Raw genomic sequence first — 22,587 nt, forward strand, 5'->3', positions numbered from 1 at the left:
GGGATTTACAGTAAGAACATCTTCAAATCCTGTGCCACAGGATGGTCCCTCTTTTAGACATTAGTTCTTTATTCCATTTGAACGACAATGTTCTGACGTGGTTGAGGGTTTTTTTCTGTTGTTGTTGTTAATTAATTCATTTGAGACTATTCTAAATTTAAGAATTTTCATTTTAATACATTTTTGTGTGTGGGTATATTAGTCACTTTTAAAGTTGCGTACAACTGTCACTGATTTAAAGTCTTTGTTAACGTACATATACAAATCTGTCTGTATTATGTATGCACGTATATGTATGTGAGTGTTTTATGAACGTATATATCAAAAAAACAAACCAAAACCCCTCTCCAGCTGCATCTTCCTCCCTCCTCCCTTCTCCATTCTGAGCAGGTTCCTGCTATCAACTGATGGAGTGTGCTCACTCTACACCTAGAGCTATAATTATTTTGCTTTAATTTTACAAAACCTTTTGTTCCATTCCCACGAGCCCACCTGATCCTTATATTACACTTGCTCTATTAAAACACTCATGCAGAACAAAGCACAGTTGTACTGATTCATAAGTAACTCACACCCCCTCCCCCTTCTCTTTTTCTTCCTACTAGGCTCATACATCTTACTGCAGTTTCACGACACCATCCCCGATGCCAGTCCATGGTCCCATTTTTGCCTTCCCCCCGCTCCTTCTTTCTTTTAAACCATTATTTTTATGTGCTTAGGGTCCAATTACACTATTGTGTGCTGTTGTTTTGAATTGCTGTTGTTCTCATTCATTTTATGTTCTGCTCTTTGGCACGATAACAGATATAGTGCAGAGGGTGTTATGGAATTTATTTGTTGTAATCAGACTCTAGGATTGTTGTTTATTATTATTATTCATAGAGTACCAGCACTAAGGCTAGCCCTACATTTTTTCCAAGGCGAGCAGAGGACCACGTGGCGAGCAGTCCCTGACCCCACCTGCAGTAGTTTAGGTCAAGGTGATGACTATCACTTGGGCATGGTCCCCATGAACCACCAGGCTTTACAGAAGACCGAACACACCGACACCTGTAACAGGATCTTCACAGAGGCACCGGGCATTTCAGATTTAAAAAAAACCCCAAACCCCACCAACCCACCTCTCATCAATTATTGCTGAAAAATGGAAGGACAGAGCACGGCTCACCAGCAAAGATGGGAACAGTAGAAGGGCTGCATCATCCATTTGTCCTGTACAACTTCCTTGAGCTGAGGCAGCCTTCATTTTCTGGCTTATAAAGCACCAAGCATATTGTTAAGACTAAGTAACAGATAAATAATAATCAGCCAGAACAGCGAGCAGTGGGTGCGTATGGAGAAAGCGCAAATAAGAGCAAATAAAACGGAGCCATCCGTAGCCATCTCCTCAAGCTGGGGAGCAGGACGTTTCGCAGTGCCCTGAGCACCGCAGGCGGTGGGCGAGGACAGACCAGGTGAAGGTGTGAGAGAAGGCAAGAAGGGGAAGGAAACTGGAGTCTGCCCATGTTTTTCTGGGCGACGCGTAACAATGGTGCACACCAATGATTTCTAGCAACGAACGAGAATAACAGGGAAAAAGGAGAATGTGGCAAGGCACAGAACAAACACGACTCTAAGGGCTACAAACGAAAGTTGCAATTTCCCGAAGAATACCCGTTTTGCACATTTTATGTAGCATGTCAAATCTATCAGATTTTCTCTTATTAAATCATCATTCTACAGCAACAATCATTCTCTCAATCAATCCCCCGTGTTAACAACTCTTAGTAATGACTAACTTGGCAGGAACTGATGTTTACCTATATTTTAAAGTCCTGAGCACTGTTCTCTATTTTTTAGATATTAAATTTCCTTTACATTTTCTCTCTTATTTTTTAACCTGTTTTTAAAGGATGGATGCATTCAATTGGAAAATAAAGTTTTGTAGCACACACACACACAGAGATTATGTTAGCTCAGGAAATTGGCAGTGGGATAAGAACAAAACCATTCACCTTCTGATTGCTGATTCAGATCTAGCCCAAGTGAGATAGTCACAGAAGCTATAAACCTCCCATGGTGGCTTTGTGATTTGAAATTATTTTTTATGAATCTCAATCCACTTTGAGGCCAAGAACCAGAATCACAAATCCACTGCCTGAATGAGCATTAACCGACATCGCTGCACACAGGAACAGAGGAGGTGCCAAAAAGCAAACTGGTCCTGGAGACAGACTTCCCACCTTATCCTGGAACTGATCATTAAAAAACCAGGGTGGGTTCACACAAGTGTGGAGCGCAAGGAAACGCGTATATATCCCATCTACTACACAGAGAACAAGCCAACTCACCTGTGGTCACAGCAGCTAGGAGCTGCAGCATTTACCTGACGTGGGAACTGGTTCTCCAAGACTTGAGCAGTCCTAACCTTCCCTAAAACTGAAAAGGTCTCTTATGGTGGGCTCCTGTATCACTTCAGAGGTGAGAAACAGGGAGGGTAGGAAGAGAGCAGAACAAAGCCAAGGTTTTCCATCGTCACTCCTGGGGAGGCAGCAGCAAGCCTATGCACTCCTTATCCCTTAAAATCCAAAGGCCCACAGAGCAGCTGCAGGCTTTGGTCATTCCTTGGTCCTTCTTTGCTTCACTTTTCCTGCCTAGGTAGGAGGAACAAACGAGGCGTTTAATTTTGCAGAAAACGAAATCTGAGGAGGGCTCTGTGGCACTTTTTATTTTATTTGGAACACGACTGATTAACAAAGCCATTAGCAAAGCTATTTCACTAAACAAACATCCTATAGCATAAACAAAATAGTGATGCTCAGGCATATTTCCCATGGCTCTCTCTTTTAGGAAGCATGAATCATTAAAATCACTTGGGAATTAGCTACTCCAGCTTCTTTCCTTAGATACATTTGCTAACCTGAGGCGGGTAAAGGTCTCAGGACCCAAGAGCAGAATTAAGTTTTTCCACTCTCTGTGCTAAATTGCAGCCAATACAAATTCCACCTTCAGATATGCACTTCAGTGCTTCGTTGTTACGTTTCGTTTCACACTTGTGATCTTTATTCCTCAGAAACAGGAAAAATGCACAGCTGACGAGCCACGTTTGCATGCAACTTGGAATTGTTCCTTCAGTGGCTGTTGCTTGGACGTGCACTTGACTATTCAAAGGCAAGTGAGGTGAGAAATGGAGCTGCATTTTAAATGGCCAAGTACTCCTAATTTTACACAGGGATTTTTGAAAGCAAGTAGTTCTCTTCACAGTTTTCAGAGACACCACTGGAAATACTCACGTACACAACAAGAAAAAGTTGGCGGGAAGCTCAGACATTTCCCCCTTCCTTTGCTCTTCATTATTTCTTTCTTCTTTTCCCTTTTTGTTAATAAAAGGGAAGATGCTTATGAATGAAAAATGAACAAGTGTAGGTTTGATGGTCTCTGTCCAAAATAAAAGCTTTAAGAAGGGGTAGCCTTAAAAGTTGTAAAGGATACTTGTAAATACATACACACATGTAAATGCTTTTTATCACAGCAAGTTCCAGTAAAATGTGTAAAAAATTCTAAATTTAGCTAAGGAGATAGTAGTACAGTTAAGTTCAGCTGATAAACTGGAAGAAGCAGACAAACAATAGCTAGTAAAACTATTAAGAATTTTTTTGGGGGAATCATATTTTATATGAATTTAAACTTAGGATCTGACACAGAGAATGATGACTTAATTTAGGAGTTTTAAGGTTAAAAATGCTGATGCACCGGGGCACTTCTCACATTGATGTGATGTGATTGTCACAGTCTGATCAGTGAATCCGGATGCTTAGGATTCTTGGTCTCTGTGGAAGCTCAGATCCTTCCTCGGAGCTGGTTTAGCTTGGTAAGTGACACGCTGGGCTTGCAAGCACTGGCTTTGAGCCATCTTCAGCAACTACACGCACATTGGAATCAGATCATCATTTTAGGTACCGAGTGACCCACAAGCTGAGAGTCTTTGCCAAGAGTCAGAGGATGCAGATATTTACCATGACATTCCCACGACAAGGTGTTCACCAGTATGGACAGTAACACACCAGTGGGGAAAAAAAAACAAACCAACCAAAAAAACCAAACAACCCTCTTCAGAAATTTCCTACAGGAGAAAGTCTCAGATGAAGAAAGAGTAGCCAAAGTGAAGATGTCACCACATACACTTACTAGATTTGGCCTTGACATGGTATCTGAACCTAGAGCAAGATTTGAATTTTACAATTAGCTTTACATGTCCCAATTAGTTTTCAAGCTGCACAGAAAGCTGAGGAAGTTCACTTTAGGCATATAAAAGGAGATAATAGTAAACTTTTGAAGGAACATTATAGGGAATAACGGTGCTCTGGAGGATTTATTTATTTACTAATGCAAACAGTACACACTGAGATAACATCTGGCAATGTTTATTACAATGAAATCCAATCAATACTTCTGTCTACTGCAGTATCTGCCCACAAAATAGTCATTCCGCCTGGCACCCACAAGCAATACTCATCTGTCTATCATAGTAGCCTTCGTCAGCAAAAAGGGAGGTTGTCACCTTAATCCTTCTATTTGAGACCCAAGAGAAGACAACGAATTACATGTACCCAGACACAAGAACCATGTGGAAAATTGAAGAGAAATTTAGAGAGAGATGCGGTTTGTAGCATGCATTGCAAAGAGCACACAATTCATCGCTACAGGATCTCAAAATGCAACAGATCCCAGATCTTTTTTCTCGTGCCTCAAGGAGTTTAAACTTAGGATGATACATTAGTTTTGCTGCTGAGCTACCAGGCCTTTTGTGGCATTTTAGAGGTACAACTAAAGGCAGAAATTTGATTTCTCATTTCCTTTAAGTCAGAATTCAGAAAGAAGTTACACTGAACCTTCCCACATAATTAAAAAGCCAAAAATACATTTGTTTTGAAAATTCTGTGAATTAGAATTTCCAAGTAAGCCCCTCCATCTTTTCTATTTCTATATTCACATTACTGCATGTCACTGTAGAAAAACTAGCAGTGTTCTGCGCAACGAAAAATGTCACCAAGCATTAGCTTAGTGCTTACCGAGCCTTCACCTTCCTTAAACCTAAGTGTTTCTTGCAGTCTAAAAAACTGATTGATGTGCAGTAAGACATGCATTATTACTTAAGATATCATGAAATTAGGCAAAAAATAACAAAAACACACAAACCAAAATCAATTAGTATTTTTCCGCCCTACTTTTAAAACCACTATAGTTTTGTTTTTGTTGAAACAGTCATTTCCAGAGAAAAATGATTTATCTCATTAATGTGACTATATGCAGAATAAATGTATATTTGCCCCTATTTAATTATACATTTTGCTGGCTCACTGTTCAAGGCATTTCTATTTGTAGAGGACCTAGAGGTAAAATAAGACCTTCTGTGCCACACCAAGTCCTGAGGAATGAGCTATGTTCCGAAATTACCGTGGTGATGCGTTACCTTTTTCCCCTAAAACCTTCTCTTTGGCGAGATAATTGGCATTGTAGTTACGAAGTCTGGAGAGCAAGGGGAAGGAATCTGCTTTGCTCTCGACTGGTCTAGATCTACTGGGCAGAGGAGAGCACATTTAGTTTGGCCATTAAACTGGGCAGCCACAGCAAGCACAGCACCACCAAGGATGCGACACCTATTTCTGTAATCTGTGTCAGGTAAGATCTGCGTTAGGATTTTTTGTTTAGCTTCTTACAGTTTCTTGCCCTCCACACCATCAATATCTTACTACAACCCAAAGGTCCTAATGACGTGGCCATTAGGAATGAACTGGCTAAGAATTCTAACAGAGGTGCTAGGTTAGCAAAGTGGTGAAGGACGCAAAACCAGACCTTCCAAGCACTGAAATTGGTGAAAATCCCACTAAAGTAAATGGAGGTCCTATGTAAAGGGCAACAGTACCGTCCCCCTTTACTATTCATTCATTGCTGTCAATTTAGCCACATGAATCAGTGCTAGGCTTGCAAATACAGAGGCTATTTGACCCAGCTTTAAGGGAGAAGACTGAGGTTTCAAATGGGCAGAACAAGCTCCATTATTTTTTCTGTACTTCAGCAAATACAGGCTCCATTCTGAAAGTTCGCAGCACTGAGAAAGTTCAGTGCAGGAGCTTCCACTGGCACACCAGTGCTGCAGCAGACCAGAAAAGCACAACCAAGACAGAGACTGGGAATTCTACACCTGGTTTCAGTGCAAGCAAGAGCCCAAGCCCAGCCCAGCACAGGAGAGGTCTGCTGAACCACACACCAGATTTGTGTGAAAGGAGAAATTTACACAGATGTGGGTACCACTAGGTGTGCTTTTTTTATTTTTTTTTCAAGCACACTTAGTCTTTGAACAAGCAATTCCTATTCACATATACTACTTCTTCTAAAAACACCTGCGTTTCTGAGAGCACCTGTGTACACAAATTGACCATCTATTGTTTCTCTATTCTCCCACTGAGTAACTTGACCAAGTTTTAAACCAGCTTTGGATTAGGGCTATACAAGGGATGAGGCCTGGTTCTGCCATTCAGCAGCTTCAGCACTCTAAATTTCTTAATTCAAAATACATTTTCTTTAACAATTTGCCAGTTCCTAATCAGCTCCACAAAGGAACGAACTGTTTTCTAAGCTGGTATTAAAACTGGGCTAGACAAAATGGGAGAGGGTAATGATTTCTAACCAATATTAATAAACTTTCACAAAAGACGTCCAAACCGCCTCAAATGAGGAGATAAAAAACCAAAATAAACCTTCATTCAACCACTATTGGGCAAAATTATACATACGATAACTTTTACGTCCCTTTGATATTAAAGCAGAGTACATCTAGTTATTTTAAAAAAATAAATAATATCTCTAAAATAAGCAGGATGTATCTATTTTCTCAGTGTAAATCCTTTCCCCTACATCAGCCCAGGGAAGTGCTGCACCTGCCCCTGCCCCTCGAGGCTGTGGTGACGGTGACAGCAGCAGAGCAGTTGGTGCCAGCCCCGCTGCAAGGAGCAGCGCTGCTGGAGAGGTGGGATCAGATGCACGTGTGTAAATGCAGCAGGCGTAACATAGCCCTCCCTACGTAATGGGGCAGCTCAAGCTGCAACGCATCCTGGCTCCACCGAAAGGAACATGGAAGAATCTCACTGACTTCACCGGGGCCATGATTTCACTCTTACGGGTAACAGAAAACGGCCACGCTCAATACAGCAACGGCGTGCAGAGCTCTGGTAGGGACTGCAGGTGATACTGCATTTGCATAACCTCTCTGGGCACTACGAAGGAAACTTGCTCTGTCACACCACTCACCCGCATCCCTGAATTTTACGGGTTTCTAACAGCCCTGAGTCGCCAGCCCTAGGAAGCAGCGGTGGGCGGTCACAGGCAAATCCCTGTCCTGTTCAGACAGTGCGATGAAGCAGCAGCAATGAGATTCAGTGTTTCACAACGTGGGATATTCCAGGCTTCCTACCATCTCAACAGAGAAAAAGCAGGAGGAAAAGTCTCTTACCCTTTCTAGACTTCCATCAGCACAACCATGATTAATCACAAACGCAGCTTTAAGAATTAGTTCAGCATTAAATAATGAACACCTATTTTGCTATACAGTGTATTTCTTTTACAAATTTTTCTAGGTGTAAGGAGGCTTAAAGAATAACTACAGTATGGTATAGATACATTCTAAACATTATGACAGAGACGGTGTAAGAGATTTTTAGAAGTTAAATGCTTTTAAATGTAATTAAATCATAATAACTGTGCCCCTGACAGTCTGACAATGCAGGGACATCAGAAATGTTTTCCACCATCATAAGGCACTGGAAACCTATGCCTATCCCATGTTGCTGAAAGGCAATTTCTATAGGGGGATAGAAAATGTATTTTAACAGCCGATAATTTCATAAGAAGTAAAATTTGCCTGGCTCATTTGGAATTTTCTGGGACAACGATGGCTGCAGTAAGGAGAAGATCCATTCTGTGTTTCTTACTGGTATGAAATGGTGCCCACAGCAGAAACACCGAGCCTTTAGCCTCCAGAGCTTCCCCTTGCTGCCTTCTAGGTTGCTCCAACCCGACAAGATTCTCCCCTTCGCCCTTAATCCATCCCAAGCACTGGATAAAGGACCTAACTCTGGGATTTTAATTCCATTCAGAGTCAAGCACCTAAACGTTACTGCGTCTAACTTTAAAGCTCCTAAAATATATTTAGACCTGGCCTTTCATCATCCATTTCCATAGCTCTGCAACAGTCTAAGACTACACATATGAGAAGAGAAGGAAGTTTTGAGAAGCCCAGAAGTTCAGGGACTATATGAATGCAAGGCTTTGGTTCAGTACCATGCCAAAACCATACAGAGATATAAAATATTTTATATCTGTTATAGAGCATAATCATATATACTAGCTGTGATTACCTTCCCACATTAAAAATTCTTCTGAACTCTTGCCAAAGGACAGTCCCATGGACAAGGCAGGAAAACACTTGAGGTGACCATGACTGGTATCCCGAGGAAACTAAATATTTGCTAGGTATTTAAGAGTTGTACTAATACCTGAATATTTTTTTCAGCGCAGTTCTAGAGCCACGTGTGTCAACTAGAGCACACAGGAGCAAGACCACCACAGCTTAACAAAGACTGGTAACGCGAACAGCAGTTTGTCATGGCAAACAAATGTCATCTCGAATGGCAAGCACGATCAGAATAAGGGCAGATGTAACTGTAAAGAGTAGTTATTTTCTAAGCCACACACACACAGAAGCTGAGTAGTAGTAATGCATCAATTTGTGACATAGGAAGAAACACCAAACAGTATCATTTCTGGGGTGATTTGCACATGGCCAAGAGGCACCAGAACAACACATTAAATAGCACTGGAGCCCTGGCAGAAGTAAAAAGCATAATCCTTTCCCTCCTGCAGGACTGAAATAATTACGAGGAATCAACACTCTTACATCCAGGTGCCATTCATAAGCATCAGTACCTATAGCAACCTTCCCTATTGACTCAGGGTTTTTTTGCTTCTAATCACACTGTATTGCCTGTCACGTTGATACACTTATTTAATTCTATACCCTCTTGGTCACCTGACTTCTGGGTCCCTCAGCATCCTCTCTCTGCATTCCTCAGGCTTGTTTGATGCCCCGACTGCTGCAATTTCCCTCTAGCTGTTAACTGCATCCAGGCAAAAGCTGTCATTTACACACGAAGTCTGCCCCAAAGGATGAACGTTTTATAGTTGTTTGCTTCAGGAATCCAGTATCACTTGTTCTGGAGAAGTGACAGCTGCTCAGACCTAAGAATGTTACTTGTGTATTGAAACAGGGCAAGAGACATGACAAAACAGATCACCCTCCTCGCTCGAAACCCTAATGAATGGAAAAAGAACCTGGGAAGAGATGAGAATTCATCCGCCTCTGGCTCAGCCTCTAACGTTCAGCAGACTTTCCCATTGATGGTCTGATCTTGCTAACTATACACGCAGAAACTGTGCCACTACACCCTGGCTAAATGAACCGGGACTGCAAGATCATGACCTAAACTGGGTCATACGCAGAGCAGACACGCAGTGATCTGGTGCACAACTGCTGTCATTGCTGCTGGGAAACAGACCCCTAGTTCCTTGAAAAGGTTCTGCTGCTATGGGTCACAGGATTCTCGATTACTTATTGCCCGTCTTGAAAGAGATACCACTCTTCCATTTTACAAAAGATTTTCATTATTCAAAATTTCCATGAGAACACCACACGATGTAGAACGCAATGTCTAAGGAAACATTATGAAGACAGCTAAAAAACATCTGCCAGGGAAAGCAATGGGTTCAGAAAAATTGTTAATGCAGATTCTGACTCAGAGATGCCTTCAGTTATTACTGACACTAAAACATCTTGCAAAGCCAAATACTTTTCCAATGGCCTTTAAGAGCACAGACTGATCTGCCAAGTGCTCACTATCTCCAATCGGGCTATCTTGCTGCCAGCTCCTACAGGCTCCTAGCGGAGAGAGATACAAGAGAAGGAAGCAAGGAGCAAGAACTAGGTCCTTTTAAACCAAAAAGGCTATACGACAATTATGCACACACACAACAAAAGATGCTGGAGGAATTCTTTTGTCATGATGAAATACAGGACTGTTAAAACACATATTTGAAGGACAGCATTCCTCATAAGACTTCTGAAGGTCCTGCAGAGCGTGCACTGGCACCAAAGCCACAGACATGTCAACAGTGGAGCTCTGTAGATGATATATTTTTTAAAAGAAATAAATAAATCCTGTTCTCTCTCGTGCCAGTGGAAACGTTGAAAAAAACAGCAATTTTGACAGAACAGATCTAAGTATCTTCTAATCTATTATCTAGATGCAGGGGGAAAAGGCAACAAGAACCACCAGATCCTCTGTAGTAAACTTCAGAGCTAGACCACTTACACTAATGAAGAAAACAGACCAGAAAGTCAGGGTAACTTACATTCATCAGACTGCCCTACATCAGACTCTGGAATTTGCAATGATTCAGCGCGAGTGTCCTCAGGGACACTGATGTAAATATAGAATAACCACAATGCCTCTCCGTGGAGTCCCTCCCATCACACACTGGTTTAGCTGAAGAATTTCATTTCAGATAGGACAAAGTAAGAGAACCACGGCTTGGAAAAGGTCAGGTCTGTGTTTTCTATTTTCCTCCTGTAGCTTAACTGATGATCTCTCTGGTCTAAGATGACTTTCCTTGCTCAGTCGTATTTGGCCCTTGTTTTATCCTGAAGTAGACCAGCAAATGTTTTGATAAACTGAGTGAAATTTTTTCTACTTTCACCGTAACATCTTCAGGTGCTAAAATGCTGAAGTGTTTTACAACTTACTGAAGTAGCGCTACTTAGGGAATCCATGCTAATATTCCCATGCCTTTTTAATACCAGTGACTCACAACCCATACTCCTTTAGATATTAAAGCAACCACAAACTGGAGAGCCGTTTTCCTATCTTCATCTACTGTGGCTGCTGTTCTGCAAAACCAACTACCCATTTGTACACTACAACTGATGCCCTTAACAGAGAGACCTACGGCAACAAACAAAGCTTCACACAAGCCCTCCGCTTCACCCCAAAACCCAAACCTTAAACATTTGCAAGAAAACAAAGAGAGAGAGCAATAGGGACGTAATCGACAGTCATTCCCAATTGTTTTTTAGTGCCAAGTTGAGAATGGGACCAATTAAAACCAGCCCAAGAACTGACAAAATTTTCAGGCTGACCGGCTGCATTTGGAAATTTGCAGTTTTGTTAAGTGAAGATATCTTTCAAGGATGTTTACATGGAAATTCAGAAAACAGAGACAATCATCAGAGAACAGAGACAATTACAAAGCTCCCCATCTCCTGAGACATTTACCTTTTTGTAGCAGGCTTTACTCCAGCCTCATTACGTATTTGCTCTGATCATCAATCCTATTTGCAACTTTCAACTGTCTCCACAATCTGTGTCAAAGGCCTTTGTATCAGACAATACCTGGAGTGTCTCCATTCATCCAAATTTTTAAAACCAGTAACTGAAACAAATCAGCATTTGTGCACTGACTGGAAAGAAACCATGCAGACTCACCGTGACTGAAAATCTGTCCCTTTGGTGTCTACACAACTCCCTCCCCTGTCCTCCTCTAAAAAAAGAAGGGTCAAAGCAAAACGCTGGCAGTCCAATGAAATCTTTGAAGAGACAGTATGGTTTCAGTTATGAGAGGATGGAAAAATGAGAACCCTGGGGATCTTTTGGGAACATTAAGCTTTATTAATCAGGAATGTATTAGCCACATACCAACATTCCCAAACGGTATGCTGAATGAGAGAAACGCCAGGGAGCAACAGAACCCATCCAGGCTGGGCTTCTGCCTCATGGTGAGTTCTAGCACACCCCAAGAGACAGTTTTCCAAGCCGTTCCTTAAAGAGGAAACCTCCCCTGCTTCCACAGTACCTACAGGTTGTGCATCCCCGCGCTTTACAGCTGATATAGTCAGAACATGGTTTTTAATATGTAACTTGGTAATTTCCACTGCTTGTTGAACTGATTTCTCTATGTCTTTCTCCCAGTGGATATGAAGAGCAATTAATCACTGTGCTCCTGATTATAACTTTTCACTCACTAGAATATTTTTTTTTCATATTCTCCTTAACATACAACAAAAGCAACACTTACAGAGGCATATAACGCCACTTAGGGCTCCTACGGATCCTCTTGCCCCTGGGCCAGATGATAATCAACCAGTTTCTGCTTTCTCAAGAATTTTAACACTAGGACTGCTTCTGCCTTGACAAACATTTTTGACCTCTCCACATTTCCACTGGGGTTCCACAGGTAGAAATCAGGGCAGAATTTATCCCCGCGAGTTTCTGGATTAATACCTTGGTATAGGAAGGGGAAAAGGCAAAATTAATTCTCTTTGTTAATGCTAACAATACCTCAGTGACAGTCAGCCCCAAGACACAGATCTTTGTTAAGAGGAAGCACGCTTCCATGCTCACGTCACATTTGCACGTCTTATCCAGCATAGCTTCTACACGTCAGTATCTTCTGCATCAAAAATACCCCCAAATCATCAGCTTAATGAACTATTGAGGCTTTACGTTTTGTCGGAGGAAGAGGAACTGGGAATTTGCAGCCCATCTTAGACATGAAATTCCAGTGAAAGAAGCAAGTTAAAGGAGGGCAGGACAGCTCTCGTATCTATGGGGAACCATGAGGACTCGTGCTGTAAAGAACACAGCAGGGTAGCGTGTTTGTTGCTTCAAAACTCTTCCTTCATTTAAAAGCACTGCTGTGATGGACGAAGCCCTTCCCAGCCCCGACATCCTGACGCTACACATGCCGCACGCACTCTGGGATGCCAGCTTACTGTGTCACATTGGCTTGGGTTCTGCCTGTTCCTTCCCTTATGCCTGCAAGCTCAATTGAACTTATGAAAATTCAAACTGTCTTCTGTCTGTTTCATACATCATCAGCAAACAATCACTAGACAAAATGAATTTGCTCTCTGTAATTTGGAGGCTACACAAACGTCTCTGCTGTATAATACAAAAAAAGGGGAAATAAAGTTTGGTATGCAAGGTTAATTCAGCATGGAGGAAAGTAGCAGAGAAACAGACGGAGAGAGAACACGAACAATAAACTACTCAACAGTGGGGAGAGTGACATGAGAAATACTTCTGTAAATTGGAGTTGGCCTTGATACCTTTGAGTGATGGAATTAAACAAAGGCACAAGTGAGTTGTGAAAGATCACCCCCATGAGTGGCTGTATCTCCATCCCTCGTGATTTGTCTACACAATATACTTATTAATAACAACAATGGTTACTAGTTCTCCTCTAAGAGCTTTGCAAACACAAACTCAGTAACGTTCACAGAGCTGTATCAGTTTGAACCAAACTGAAAAAGCGATCTGCTGAACAAGGCGCAGCGAGGTTAAATGACTTGTCCAATGCCACTCAATGAGCCAGCATCCATTAAGATGAGAGCACTGGATCTCTTGGTCAGTAATTAGATCACAAGGCTGCGTAAGGCTGAAACCTCGACAAACCTCTCTGTTCACAAAAAATAATGTGTTGTAGACTTCTTATTGGCCCTAGCTGATGGCAATGTAACTAAAACCACTGCTTTCAAATCACATCCAGTGCATCTCTCTTATAGGTTTCCAGGTTGTGTGTACAGATTTTTTTTTTCTTCCGCACACAATAACTTAATCCTATTTGGGGTTAGTTGTAAACAGCAAAGTACTTAACCACATCCTTGAAGTTAAGTAATTGAGTAGTCCCATGGACCTCAATGAATCTACTTGCCTATCAACCCACACAACTTCAGCACATAGCAAAACACAGCCAGAGTACCCAGCATAGGAAGAATCCAGCCCACAGACCTTTCCCATTTAAGAGCATGCCTGCACTGCATTTAGAAAGCTGTGTTTTTATGCGACTGCCTGCCAGAAGTTCACGTGTTGTGAATTTGTACTTTCTTCTAATGCCATCTATCAAGTCAAGCATATTTTTATATTAGCCGAAAATTTGGCCCATCTTATATTAAACAGTTGCTTTAAGGGATATCCATACCCTAAAACAAGTTTTCCACCCTTCAATTAAAGAAACCAAATTTAAACAACAAACCAACCAACCAACCAACCAGAAAATTACCAGAGCGTGGCTTGCCTTTCCTCCTTGCTGTTTGCAGGTTAATACAGGAAAGCCATACCGGGAAGTTCACTTTATTAAAGATCTTACAATTAGAAACACCGGTTACAGCGAACACGCATAGGAAACAAAGGAAATCCTGAAGGTGTACTTTTCTCTGTAAAGGAGGTGCCCCCATTTTTGTTGTGCCCAGTTACGTGTTACATGGACACAAGTACAGACAGAATCACATCCTCATTTTACCCCATGTATCCATACATAAAAGTCCCTCCACCTTGTTCTTCTGTATTCCAGAGACAGGCTGTACGCCAAGGCAAGGCTACAGAACTCAGGAGCTGCTATAAGTTTACAGGTGGGGTATTTTTTTTTTTTTCCTTTTGGCAAAAGGAAATGACACAAGATACTCAAAGATTAGAAAACCGGACATTTTACTTCAAGGAATGGAAAGAAGAACTGGGCAGAACAGACCAGACTTGGGGAGTCGTGATCCCACGCTCTGTTCCCAGTTTGATCACCGATTTACTTGGACCTTGAGCAAGCTGCTCAACATCTCTGCCTTGATGTGCTCGTCACCATTGATTAAAAAAAAAAAACCAACTGAAAATATTTCCTACACATGAGTTTTCTACTTGTGTATTTATGTCCCCTCCAAAGCCTAGAGTCTCATATAACTAATCCAAGCCCATTCCAGCCAACAACAACCATCAGGCCCATATATTGCTACCTGGTGTTCTGCCCTAGGGCTGTCCGTGCAGGACTTACTGACCATCTGGATCCTAAGGATTCAAGGAACTTGCCTTAATTCACTCCTCATTCCGCTGCTGCATTTTGGAAAGAGAATTACTTCTACTTTCCAACAAGAATTCTCCTGGTTGTTCAGACAAATCAGCAAGACAACTTTGAAATTCTGTACTCACAGATTCAGAAGCGTTCTCCCACTCTTCCCCCCAACTCTTCCCTTTAAACTGCTGCTGGACCCAGCAAATCCAGGAGTGTTTTCCACTCCGCTCGCCAGTGTAATTGCAAGGTTAACCTCTGGTGGCCAGGGAAGCTGCTCACAGTCAGGAATGATGAGCAGAAAATGTTAAATACCATTCACTGGCCACAGCCTGCAGTTAATACACAATATTTAAGCAACACAATGGCACGGCCCTTGCCAGTAATGTAAAAACACGATGGAGTAGAGCCAGAATGGCACAATCTGCCTGCCTGAGTCATGCTTGGCGCTCCGTGCTGGAAGGGGCACGCATTAGCTGCCCACAGTGTACCGTACCCCTCAGCTAGATTAAAAGAAATCATTAAAATACAACTTTAAAAAAAAAAAAAAAAGAAAGGGGGGGTGAGGGGGGAAGGAAGGGAAAAAATTCCCTTGTAATAGTTAAAATATTTTAACACTGAAGTAGAAAAGTACCACTTTGGAAGAAGGCTCTGGATTTCATTACAGGCTGCACATTTTGATCTTAAACAGGAAAACAAACCGACTTTGCTTTGTAATATTCCACAGCTTTGTCCTGTCCAACTAAAATCAATTTTTTCCTCCTATATACAAGCTCCTGGATTTTTATTCCTATATTATTTCATTAAATTCAGAGTATCTCGACCGACTATATTTTCCAATCCTCTTTTGCGTGCCTGTTGTTCAGCCACTGAAGTTCCAAATCTTAATTATTGCCCCAAATACATTAAATAAACAGATTCTAAATAAGGGTACATCAGACCGATGTACAGTCTGACTTGCATTTATGGAATAACTATGCCCTTAGAAAGAGACGCCTTTCTTTCTGAGAGACGTCAAGACATTATTTTGGCTGTTTTGTTGTGTCACAGCACAGATGAATGAGGCATTTCTGCCTTCACCTACACCCCAAAGCAGCTGAACCCCCCTGTGATGTCACCAAGAAGTTGCTGGGTTTTTTTTCTTGTATAAAGGAGGATTTATTATGACATCACAAAAAGAATAAACTGTATTTTATGCTATAATGAATCTTCTGCTACTTTCTGTTATCCCTGCACCAAAATGCAGAAACCCTCACTGACAAAGCGACAGGAACTGTAAGTCAACAAACACGGAGATGCACAATATTCCCAATAATATTCAAAACAAAGCAGAAAAGAATGATCTATTCATGTGTCTGAAATTAAAGATCTGCAAGATGTAAGTTCAGTTTTAATTTTTAAATAAAACATCCTTTGAACTTCTATAATCTCATTCAAGGGGACTCTGACCTTTATCCAAGCCCAGCTACTGTGCTAACACTTTGGATGCATATAGAGGAAAAATATGGACAAAAGGTACTGGAAAAGCTTTTACTTACAGGAATGCAGTGCAGCTTAATCTTTTTGTTTTTAAGGTGCAGTGATTTCAGCATCTACAATGTAACTTCAGGCAGTCTGAAAAGAAACAGGTTAAAATCTCTTTCAGTTATAATTGGTATTTCAGATTTAATTAAAAATTAAACTTTCATAATGTTTCACCATCCAAAGCAATGCATTATCAGTCAAGCGTAGCCTTTTTTTTTTTTTTTTTTTTTTTTGTGTGTGTGTGTTAAAAGAAGCTCTTCCCAGAGTAGTTTGCAATGAAAGAAGGGGGAAAAGGCAATTGAGAGTAGCAAAATATATTTCTACAGCAAAAGATCTCTGAATAACTTGGAAAGAAGCCTTCTGCCACTTAATTTTAACAATCAACCTTATACTAATTAAAAAAAATAAGCATCACAATTAAAGAAGACAGAAAAACACCATCACATACCAACGACTGCGAGGGGAAAAATGTTAATTTCAGCAAAACAAGGACATTACTAGGACCAGAACATACGCACCAAAAGGGAAAATATGGTTTTACATAATGCCAGCCAACAACATTTTTTTAAAAATTCGTTCTACAGCATGTAGCACTTTCAGACTGTTGCATGGAGGAGCAGAGAAAGACAAGTTCAAAAAGAGGAAAGCTGTTTTTAAAGTGTACAAGGCAAAAGGTCCCTTGCACCTTTTGTTAAGGGGTATGAAACAGCTACTCCATAAAACGGCAAGGTTTCATACTGAGTAAAATAAATGTCATTTTACTGAGCAAAACAGATGATTAAGAAGTGGTAGATGCAGACATAGCATTTGAACAGATGCAAAAAAAATATTTTTTTTTTTCCAAAATGCAGTTGGAGTAACAATAAAACTCCAGGGGTTGCACCATAAATATGAGTTTAAATGTTAGACTGGAGTTTAAAACCTGTGGTTTTAATTATATCTAATTATAAAGGCTCTAGAACCAGGAGAAATGAGAACAACAAAAATTATTATTAATAAATTAAAACAATTTTGCAGTAAGTTGTCAGGATTTGGCCTCATAATAACAAACCATACAGCAACACACACAGACACATACAATGTACCAATGATTCATCAAAGGAACAAATCAGAAATTGATTAAATTTTATTTTTAAAAGGTGACAGCAGAACTTGCCTAGTTTACCCCATTCAAAGTCAAAGCCACTCTCCACCAGCAGCGTGCTGACGGAGATCTGCAAATAAATCCTAGGTGCGAATCTAATACTGATTTGGAACGTCCCACAGGCTGGGGGCAATTCCTAAGTGAAATTATTTCTTTGTTCTCCCCTAAGGAAAAAAAATTAACCCCGTTCTTCAGCCCTCAGAGTTACATGAGCCTTCCCAATCCTTCCCCACAGATGTTCAGTAAGAACCGCGCTGCATCAGACGAGACAGTCACACAGACACGTCCCCACACACGCGTACGCCACAAACAGGAGCGAGCTCAGCACCTTATTTTTAGGTTTAACTTTTCCACCCTCTCAAGATCAGAGCTATGGAAAAGCAGGAGGCAAAGGAGAGAGAGAGCAGGGAAGGGGACAGCACAGCAAGAATTATCAAATCTTACGCAGAACCAATTCTGGAGCATTCGAATGAAGGAAGAGGAGCCCCCTGGCAGAGGCACTGGGATGCTGCTGCCACCAGATAACCTTTATAGGCTGGGATGAAATTTTTCTTAAAGCAACCATTTCAGAAACGGGTTTCTCATCCTTTAGACAATCTTTCTATCAAATAACTCTCCTTCTTTCTCCTGATTGGCATCTAGTAAGATAGACAGAGGAGCAGTGGAGAAATCCAGGCAAAAGGATGGTAAGTCCATCAGAAGTAAGCAACCGCAAAACTGCCAGGTAAGTGGTAACAGCTTCAGCCTCTGAACTGCCATTTCTTTCCCTTCCTTCCCTTCCAAATTTACCCCTTTTCTATCATCTTCAGGGCTGTAGCACTGGCTGGCTGGCAGGGAAGGAGAGGGGCAGTGGTATTTGCAATCCAAAGCTATTTCTTTTAATGAATGCAATGAAAAACTGACCTCAACTGAGAAAACAAAGAGCATTCACTGAGGGTGAAATGTATCCCCGTACAGAGAGCCAGCGCACAGGCTGCGCCGCTGAAGCCCTATTCCGATGACCTAAATAGGAATAAATTGGTGCACGGACTTCATGGCAGTGAATTTTGTCCAAAAAACCCCCACTTTTTTTGTACAGAACGAGGAAGCGTTTAGCCCTCTCCTATCAAAGCACAAAGGTACAGCACCCTCTCTCCGTGCTGGGTGCCATCCTGACGACTGCTCTTTGGTGAATTTTCCTAGCAGTTTGAACCCAAGCACATTCTCCTGCTTGGAAAGGAGAAGGGGGAATTGCAACATCTAGCATTAGTGTGCAAGCTCAGCACCAGGGCACAGTGCCGGCAGATAGAGCGGCCCCTTTCCGCAAGGCGGGGGCAACCGGCACAAGCTACAACCCACCCATTAGAAGAGATGGAGCCTCAGAAACAGCTTAGAGCGTGTTCACTGCCGCCTTGAAAAAACTTCAAATAAATAACCGTAGTTAACAGAACACCTGATATACGACACGCACAGCCAGAGCATCTTCAAGAGCTATTTCGGCTACAAGCTGGAGTTAAACCAAGAGCAAAACCTACAGAAAACCTCATTAGACTCAGAATACCAATCCCTGCCACTTTAGTAATATCTTCCTTTTACAAATCGAGAAACCTGTGACCTCGAGATGAAATGACTGACAGGTGCGTACGAGCAAGAGGTAGAAATGGAGGCAGCATCTTAAGCAGGACCCTGCGTTCCTGTGCACAGGTGAGCACGCTGTGGGGCAGGAGACTGTTCTCCGAAAGGACTGCCCTAATCCGACGGGGAAAGCAAAGACAGGGCTCAAGAACAGCCTGTGAACTTCTGCTTGAGAGAGGCTCAAGAGCTGGAATTGCAAGAATGAGGAGTATGTCAGGTCAGGAATGAGGTACACGAGTAGAGTCTTAACAGGAGAGCAAGTGTCAGCTCTCAGTGAAGGCTTTAAAAACAAATATCAGAAGGTAAACATGTTTCACTTTGCTTTCTCATGATTCTTGCTTGCCAGAAAGTTTATGCAGAGCCTGAAAACTGTGATAGCACAGCTACTGGCTGTACAATGACTGAAGTTCATTACCAATATTCCATGACTTGTATGGCACCTGACCATACTGCGCTGAACATGTTTGTGGTCTAGCCCCCCACTTTCAAAAGAACCACGTTCATTCCATCTAAAAACTGAAGAGAAGAAATAAAGTAACATTTGTCATTGGAAAACATTTCAGAAGATATCAGCTGTCTGCAATCACTTAGCACTAAGAAAGTTCCATATCTGTAAGGGTTCGGTTTTCCTTGAATACCTGAAGTTGGCTGGAGCAGGTTAATGAGAATCCTATTCAGTTCATTAGTTATGAGGAGAGGGAAGGCTAGGAGAGAATATAGCACAACATTCATTGATACCTTTTGAATTTTCTACACAAAATGTACAACATCAGTCAACTGATCTTATTCAAAGTACTTGCTCGTATCATTGCTCTCACTCCTGGAACTGCAAATCCATGGATGAAGCAACTGCCACAAATAAATATTCACAGAGAGTAAAATACTGATGTTCTAACTCAGGACAAAACTAATCAGTAATATTAACAAAGACTTCTTCAACAACCAGGGAAAAGGGGGGAAACCAACCCCTAAAAACCCCACCAACAAAAAAATGAAAAAATCAAGCCCATTACTTTCAAGAGAATTTTCAAATAAGCTCAGTGGCCAGTCAAGAGGCCTCATTCCAACTTCAGAATCCAAGTAATGACTTAGGATATGGCCCAGATTCCTTTCTGGCATTTTAAGTTTGAAAACATTAGCAGAGTGATGGACTAATTGTGTCACAGAAATCAGAGAGGGAGGTCGATGCTGTACAGGCTCCTCATCTAACAACAAAGCAGCAAACTTTGAAATTGGAACCAGCACAGACACATCAGCACAATGCTCTGTCTAGGCTCATCAGTAATGCAAAAGAACAAATCTTATTAACATAGATATAGCATTACACTACTGCTTTTTTAAGGTGAACGCACTTTAGTTGGTATTAGTTCTCTATAAACAGGTTTATTTAGTCACCATTCTCTTGTCTTGAAGAGACAGAATAAAAAAAAAAAAAAAAAGGAAAGTAATGCCTGTGCTTAAAGAATCCTCCCCAAAAGGAATGTTTTCCTGAATTGAAGATTTTTATACACTTTCAAAAGTACACAGGAGTTTTGGTCATTTCCAGTCGTGTTTGAACTCATGGCTGTTTGTATGGTATGGCAGCGCTGACCCGGGCTTCTTCCTGGCCCTAGGGACTGGGACTCAAACTGGGGTCACCGGGCTGCTGATGGGAAAACCTGGGGTTGTTTTTTTTTTTTGCTTTAGTAGAACAGGAGCAGAGGACAACCTACAGCACTGTGCTGGGACAAAGGGTTCCTGCCACTGCAGGAACAGACAACAGCAGACCGAAGGTCTCTTTGTCAAAAAGGTAAATCTCCACCTGTTATTAGTTCACTGCAAGGCTGGGTACCCACAGAGATTTCATCCTCCTTACGGTATTCGTCTTTGGAGTTTACATTCCCCAGTGAAGACTGTATCCACTACAAATTTTAATTTCCAAACCATGGCTGTTTCAGCTAGAAAAGCATTTTAATTAGGAAAAAGGTGTATTTTTGGCTACTTTTCACACACCTCCCACACCCCCAATAGTGTTTGAACTATTTTCGTTCAAGTATGAAAAATACTGCCTTTGGGCAAAGACTAACACTCCGTGAAATCTGGGTTTCAGAAAGTTAGAGACACTCAACTGAATAAAAGCCATCATGCATAATCCACCCTAATGGTCACTTCCAAACAGGTGCCGGATGCAATTTCACCGCAAGGACTCTGATAGCTGTTAAACATGTTGGACCTCTCGGCAGCACCGTTCACCCCTCTCATTTATTCCTACTGCCAACCAAGTAAGCAACAAGCACTTGAGAAGCCCAGCTGTGAACGCACATTAGAAGCTGAACTTCTCCACCTGCTGAAGAGTTAGTCTATCACTGCACTTAAGACCTGACCTGGACTCCTAAAGTGCAGTTTAACTGGTAGTTCTGCTATAGCCAGGTGGGACCCAGCATCCTTCTAAACACCTCTTGAAGCTTTCCTCCTACGCGGGGGTGACGATGGTAATCAAGCTGGCTGCTGAAAACCATGATATTCCCCATTCCAACTGTTTTCTTGCACAAGCTGTCCCTAGATCCTGTTTATGTTCCCAAGGAACAGGAACAGCGACAGCATGCAGCTTTCACGAGGCCTTGCCCAAACAAGTCTTTCTGTAAAGATACGGCTTTTTTGTGAAGCAGCTCTGACGCTGATATTCTTCGAGCATCTCTTGGAATACAGCTTGAGGACTTTGCTTATGCCCTTTACAAGTTATTGTAGCACATAACCTTCTCCCACTTCTTTTCAAGGTTCACAACACTTTGATCTTCCCAGCCTCACCGCTCCTGGTGAATGGTATCATCTCCCATGGCTCAAATTATCTTTAGCGCATAAAATGGTAATACCTGTTAAGAAGCAGGCTCTATCACATAATCGCAGCAGAACCATCCCATTTATTCCGGTTTAACACAGAAACTTACATCGATAAATGCTTCGTTGCGATGGGTATTTCAGTGCAGTGACAAACTGCGTGGATAGAGGAAACGTGGCGGACATAATTTGTTTGGATATTAGCGAGGCTTCTGACACAGCACCACATAGGAAGCTCATAGAGAGGCTGGAGAATTATGGTCTGGATAATAATACAATAAGGTGGATAAAACTGTCTGACAGACAGGAAGCAATGAGTTATTAATCAATGGTATTAGATAAGAACAGAAAGAAGAACGTACTCTGATGCCAAGCAATAGGTGCTAGGAAAATTATCATTAAACAGAATCATTAAGGACGAGAAAGGGAATGTAAATATTGACAGCATCCAAAACTGATGTTTCAGAAATAAGAAGTGTTATCAAACGTGAAAGGAATCAAAATTCTAAGATCCAAAAAAAATGGAGATGTGCGTGAGCCAAAATAATGTGTTATTTAATGTA

The 22,587-nt window shown here is 41.6% G+C and overlaps 1 long non-coding RNA gene across 2 annotated transcripts in view; it reads right to left on the reverse strand.

The window, feature by feature from the left end:
* Nucleotides 1-2,692: 2,692 nt before the first annotated feature.
* LOC119148940 overlaps nt 2,693-22,587 on the reverse strand; it is a 156,945-nt gene continuing 137,050 nt past the window's right edge. For both annotated transcript variants that reach the window (XR_005104540.1, XR_005104539.1), the window contains exons 4-5: nt 16,464-16,539; nt 2,693-4,196 (exon numbers count right to left, since the gene is read on the reverse strand). This is a non-coding gene — a long non-coding RNA (uncharacterized LOC119148940). The remainder of the gene's footprint in view (nt 4,197-16,463; nt 16,540-22,587) is intronic.

The sequence above is a fragment of the Falco rusticolus genome, chromosome 5 (genome assembly GCF_015220075.1).
Source record: "Falco rusticolus isolate bFalRus1 chromosome 5, bFalRus1.pri, whole genome shotgun sequence".
Taxonomy (NCBI): domain Eukaryota; kingdom Metazoa; phylum Chordata; class Aves; order Falconiformes; family Falconidae; genus Falco; species Falco rusticolus.